This window comes from Aedes albopictus, chromosome 3 (assembly GCF_035046485.1).
Source record: "Aedes albopictus strain Foshan chromosome 3, AalbF5, whole genome shotgun sequence".
NCBI classification, from domain to species: Eukaryota; Metazoa; Arthropoda; class Insecta; order Diptera; family Culicidae; genus Aedes; species Aedes albopictus.
In genome coordinates, this window is record NC_085138.1 from 390,202,716 (window position 1) to 390,209,178 (window position 6,463).

The 6,463-nt window shown below is 39.6% G+C and overlaps 1 long non-coding RNA gene across 2 annotated transcripts; it reads left to right on the forward strand.

Moving 5' to 3' along the window:
• Nucleotides 1-3,421: 3,421 nt before the first annotated feature.
• On the forward strand, nucleotides 3,422-5,789 carry LOC115268139 (uncharacterized). Of its 2 annotated transcripts, XR_009999330.1 has the most exons (4): nucleotides 3,422-3,968; nucleotides 4,666-4,783; nucleotides 4,841-4,962; nucleotides 5,020-5,789. It is a non-coding gene; the product is annotated as an uncharacterized LOC115268139 (long non-coding RNA). The 2 variants fall into 2 exon arrangements; XR_009999329.1 differs by having other exon boundaries at nucleotides 3,422-4,783.
• The last annotated feature ends 674 nt before the right edge of the window (nucleotides 5,790-6,463 follow it).

Consider the following 6,463-nt stretch of genomic DNA (forward strand, 5'->3'; position numbering starts at 1 on the left):
ATAGGACCTATTGAAATGTTTGGCCTGATTTGTATAAAAGTTACATATAATATATTAAACTAGACAAAATTTGCACGAGATAATTTTGACCAGTGCATAAGTTGTTGTTGTTGTCGCCAGTTGAATTCTGGACGAACATTTGAAAAGGGCCTATCTGCTTTTTGTAAAGAAACATGTTTCTGTCTCTGCAGGGCCCATCTGCATCCACCCACGCACATCAACACCCTTAAGAGATAGCTTGAAGAACACTCTTTCTGATAAGGGAGTTGAGGTGCGTGGGTGGATGCAGATGGGCCCTACAGAGACAAAAACATGTTTGTTTACGCAAAGCAGATAGGCCCTTTTCAAATGTTCGTCCAGAATTCTAATTCTGTCAATTCTGCTGAACAAAAATCAGAAGTCCCGGAATATGATGGCCATCGGCAGGTAATATACATAATATGAGTGTCCCAATGATTCAGATATTCAATATTTCAAGCATAATTTTTCAAATCGACGTATCTAACTTTTTCACTGATCTGAGTAAATCCATGGTCAATGTTGACGACCATTTCACTAAAATAGTTTTTTATAAAAAGACTTTTCATAAGTTTTTTTCGTGCTTAACATCACCAGGGATATAGCACGCACTAGGTAAGAAACAAAACCTACTCATTCCATATCATTTTCACAATGAATTTTGACATAAATACACATACACCGGGTTGGTTAGAGATACGTCATGCCAGATACGTCGCTTTTGTATGGTGCCAGTTTGGTGTATCTGTTGCTTTTGATTTTGGCTAGATACGTCGTTTGGTTTTCTCATATATCAAAACGGTGTATCTATCAGTAAAGTTGTAAACATCAAAATAGTTAGATACGTCGTTTTGAACAATATACTTAGTTAAACAAATTAAGCAATAAATCATCAAACAGTGATGTGGGTTCTTCAATTTGCTTTATGAATCATGCATGCAGCAGTTAACCCGGATTTGTTTACATTCTCGAGTTACGTCGGATTGAAAAGTTATGCTTGATTTTGCGTTTCTTGTAGTTCGTTTGAATTGATACCAGAACGACAATCAGCGGAAAGACCCAGGTGACACGTTCCGTCGTATGGAGGGCTCAACAGGAAAAAATTACAAGAAGCCTCGATCGGAGCTGCAACAGTTTGCAAGTGCTATGAGAAAATAGGAAGAATTCAGAGCATTCGGAACACAGTGTCCCCAAATACCGCCGAGAGGATGGAGTGTGCGATCGTGGTGCAGACACCTATGTGTGCTTTTGTGTTTAAGGCCTTAGTGGAAATAACTATTCGCCTGAAGGTGTGAGCTGTGATTCCTGTGGACGTCGTTACAAAGAAGGGGACCAACAGCACACAACACTCCGCAGATAATCGTATGCAGTATATCCTAACGAGAGACGACTTTGGGCTGTATTATGACGAGGAAGTGCTCACGCCAGACCGACCAGTCTTTTACCTATCCGTACTGTGAACGAATGAAACTGGGCAATCCCGCTTTACTTATGTACGTAAATTCCGATCACTTCCAATCCGACATGGAGGCGTAATGGAAAGCATCACATTCTCGTCTAGCGCTGCGAACGAAGCTGGGTAGATCCCACACGAGGTGGGCCAACATGCAGCTCATCAAGTGAAGGTTCTAACCACGCTCGAGACCACGCTGTCACCCACCCCTGGTATGCCATCACTGAATTCCCGCAGTAGTTAGCGTTTTTTCATAGCGGTGCCCCATAGTTATTTAAATCTTAAAATAAATGAAAATGTCATATTTGGTTTTCTATAATTTTTGTTTTGCTTTTTTATATTTTCAATAATATTGAAGAACAGCTACTTCCACGCAGTACAAAATTAAACCTGCAATAAACTAATCTAAATATAGGTCATTTATACTCTCGTTTATACTAGCATACACAGTTTGTTTTGCAGGTCTAGGGCCAACCAGGTGAAATATTGATTTGTCTTTATTATATAGACTTTCAGCCCTTGGCTGGTTCGTCTCTAGGCGAAATATTGAGTATTGGATTTATAAATACTAAAAAGTTTAAATTTTTCTTTGAGTGTGGTATGTCCTTTTCAAATGTTGCATCTGTTTCTGTTTCAAGCGCGATACACAGGGTTCGTTCAAATATTACGTAATGCTAAGGGGGGAGGGAGGGGGTCCAGGGCTGCGTTACGCTTCATACAAAATCTCAAAATTTCTCTTATAAAAGTTGTTACGTGGGGAAGGGAGGGGGTCTGAAATTGGCAAATTTTACGTTACGTAATATTTGAATGAACCCACACACACGCCCGATTCTCGCCAAACATTTAAATAAGGCCTAGACAAAAGAATATTGTAAAAGAACTATTTTTTATGTGCAAATTTTTTCGATTTGTGTATTACAGAGGCCGAAGGAATCGATGATATCGAAATATTCATGGAACTGAATGACCAAGACTTCATTCGTTTGCGACTAAAAACGAAAACGATAAAACTTATCCAACGTCTGCAAAGCGAATTTGAAAATGCACCTGTCGTCGAGGAATTCATTGACAATGATTCGGAAGAGGAGAAACCGGAAGTGGCTTCGTTTTCAGCACTGCCATCTGATAAGCAATCTGGAAATGACGACATAGACCAAGGAGAGGACTCAGATGATGATGAACCGATAGATAACACTACGCCGAACCCATACAAATCAATTGTCTTGGAAAAAGTAAGTATTTTATATGTCTATTTTTCTTCTATAATTTTATGCAGTTCATACTGCATTTTTCGATTTTATTTATTTTTTGTTGATATATAAAATGTGTTTAAATATATTATTCTAGAAAATAAACGTTGATCGAATCTTCAAACGGACAGACGATGGGCTTCGGGTCATTGAATTATTGAAGCAGGGTACTAAGCCAAACGATAAGCTGCTAAATAAAATCAAGAAGATTTTGTGCCACTATCTACGATTGAATTACGGAGCGTAAGTTATAATATTTTTCCACCCAGGGATGGGAACACTCACTTGCAAAGAGTTACATTCACTTGGTATTTTCTCAGCTCAGAAGCGTGCAATCATGAAACAATGTATGGACGACTTTTGCCTTGTGGTTTTGTCTAAAACTTTGCCGAATAAATTAGGAGTCGCACACGAATCCCAAAGTCGTGACAGAGCTGTGAAAGCGACTCTCCACGAGGTGAGTGTAATTTACATTCACCTCGTGGAGAGTTGTCTTCGCAGCTCCCTCTCGACTTCGGTATGCGTGTGCAACCCCTACTCTATTCGGCAAATTTTTAGACAAAATCGAAAGGCAAAAGTCGTCCATACATCGTTTTTTGATTGCACGCTTCTGAGCTGAGAAAATTGCAAGTGAATGTAACTCTTTGCAAGTGCGTGTTCCCATCCTTGTTTCCACCTGTAGTACATAATAGATTTTGTTAGTTCTCAAATCGCAAATTGGTTAAAAAATATTTATTTCACTTCTTACAGGCGACCCTCAGCATTTCACAAGAACATGTTGGCGATTTCTCTGGTGGAATCCTATCCAGTGCTACGCTCAAGCACACGAGATGTGCCACAAGCGTTGTGGTTCTACCCACATGCTCGAGGAAAGCATCGCCACAGTGGACGGTTGCAGTATCATTTGGAGTACCTTGTTCGCAAGTCATCCGATAGGAAGATTCTCAGGACTAAGAAAGCTGATTTGGCACCCGAAGAGCCTTCTCCCCACGATGAAAGTCTGCAGCACAATGAAAACATCGAGGAAATGGTAAAAACATACCTGATAAGCGTTAAGAGTTAAGATAAACATCGTTTGTTTTTAGATCGCCGAACTCAAGTTTCTATGTCCTGGCCCCAACACCCGTATACGAGCAGAAGAATTGTGGCAGCAAACCTTTGAAGATCGTGCACGGTTCCGAAAGAATGGGAGTTTTCACGTATTCATGAACGAGAATCCGGTGGCGTCGGCGTTTGATGGTCATTTGGTAAGAGTTGTTTTAATCAGGTGCCATTCATATAAAACTGTTACTATGGACTAATCTACCGATGAACCGAATTAACTCGGTTCGAGAATATCAACATTAGAGCGGGGCCGACCAATTCTGATTGGAAACTGTCCCACTTTAGTGCCAAAATTCTCGGCCCAAGCGAATTCGGTTCATCGGTGGATCAGTCCATTTGGGATATGCACACTATTATCTAAGGTCCAAATTATGCTACTTTCGGCAGTTTTGTTCTCTTTATCATGGGGTGTTTCGTCGGATGTGTTGAACTCCTAGTTGGCCTCAGTGCTTTCCCAACCAAACTGAATTATACGACAAAGTTTCAAGCAATTTTGCCAACAAAAACACCTCATGATGAAAAGAACAAATCTGCTCAAAATACCCAAAGTCACCCTATTAATGCTATGAGAGATGAATTGATAAAGTATTACAGGTCGGACTCGATTATCCGGAGTCAGATTCTGAAGCTTTCCAAAAGTATATCTGAGGAGCGGAACGCTCTACAAAGCTGAAATTTTGACAGATTGCTAATCAAGGTTGGCTTGATAAAATGTCCAAAATTCAGCTTTATATAGCATTCCGTTCTGGGGGAGCTTCAGAACCCAACTCCGGATAATAGAGTCCGGCCTGTATCATGTGATGTTTATGAAGTTTATCAATTTGTTGTCTCTATTTTCAGCTTTCGCTTGATTTCCAAAAACTACATCCTCAAGCACGATGTCTTGATGCTGACTTCCAAGAATGGACCAGAAAGGTTTTGTTGGCCTACCCAGACGAATTGCGGCATATTGTAAATCGTAAGAATATCTATTAGTTATTGCTGGAAATATCGCTAAAATTGTTTTTTTTTGCAGAAACTGTAAGAACCCTGGGAATCATTCGGATGAAGAATCCAAGCCGAGGAAAAAAACGCACAAGGACTGATGCAAACAGCTCAAACGATAATCCCCTAGCAGGAATTGTCGAATGATTGAATGTAATAATATTTTTTCGCAATTATAAGGCAGAATCTTAACTTCTTGTTACTTTACAGGTGGATGACCCGCTTCCGGCAGACAGTCAAGACTATCCTGTACTCTATTTGCGAGGACAGTTTCCAGAAGATCGTGCCGAAGGAGTTATTTCGTGGAGGGGTATCACAATTAACATCAACAAGGACTTGCTGCACTGCTTCGAGGTGCTTTGTCAATCGTGGCTGGTATTCAACATTGATTGCCGACCTAGTGACAAGCAGTTTTTCATGTTCATCAAAGCCATTTTGATGAACGTGGGAAACATTAGCACAACAGGCGAGAAATTTTTGCGGAGACTGGAATGATTTCTTGTAGACGATTTGCCTCAGGCTCGCTTAAGGGATACTCCAATTGCTGGGACCAAGGCAGGAACCAGGTTTTATCAATATCACCACTAATGTTTTATTTCATTGAATTCAATCTACATTCCAGCTATAAGATTTCACAAATAAATCATCAACTTCTTCCAAATTCCAAATAAAGTCAAATGTGATTTTTATTATCTCGTCATATTTTGAAAGAAAATTGCATTTTATTGGTCGGGTCTATTAATAAGAAATCAAAACTGATCAGTCGGTAAAAAAGCCGAGTGGAAATATTTAAACAAATACTGAGTAGCACAGTTATTTTCATCTCGTAAACAAACCAAAATTTTACCGACTGATCAGTTATTTTTGACAATTTGCTTTTACTGGAAAGTCGGTAACACTAAAAGATACATTGAGCTTTACTGGGTATTCAGCAGTTCAAAAACCCAGTAAAATTTTACCGACTTCGGTAAATTAAAGTAGCTGTGTACCAGCATCCAGTTAGGGTTACAACAGGGATTCGAGATTCCGACAAGTATCCAGTTAGAATGTTGTATAGAATTCAGTCTCAATTGTAGGGTAATCTATTTAGAATATCGAGACAAATCCTGTCCGACAAGAATCTATTCAGGATTCTGGCAGAAATAAAGCCAACATTTTTACAAGATTCCAGTTAGAGTTTTCAAATCAATTCACAATTCCGAGAGATAATCCTGGTCATCCGGTCAGGATGATCCGACTGAAATAGAGCCAGGGATCCGGTCAGATTTTAGTCAGAATTTTGACTGGAATCGATTGCAATCAATTAGATTCCGACCAGCATCCAGTTAGCGTTCCAACAGGAATTCAGGATTCTGACAAGTGTCCAGTCAGAATGTTAACAAGAATCCAGTCTCACTTCCAGGGTAATCTAGTCAGAATGTCGAAAGAAATCCAGTCTGTCACGAATCTAGTCTGTATTCCGGTAGAAATACAGATTTCCAAAAGCTTCTAATTAGAAAGTTGACAGGGTTCGATAGAAATGCAGTCAGGATTCCAACAAGAGTACAGTCAGAATTTTGATAAGAACCTACCCAAGTAGCACCTGCAACTAAAATGGGAATGATCATCGTTGCAAACATGTTGCAACTGAGTTTTCATGAAACAAACAAAATTA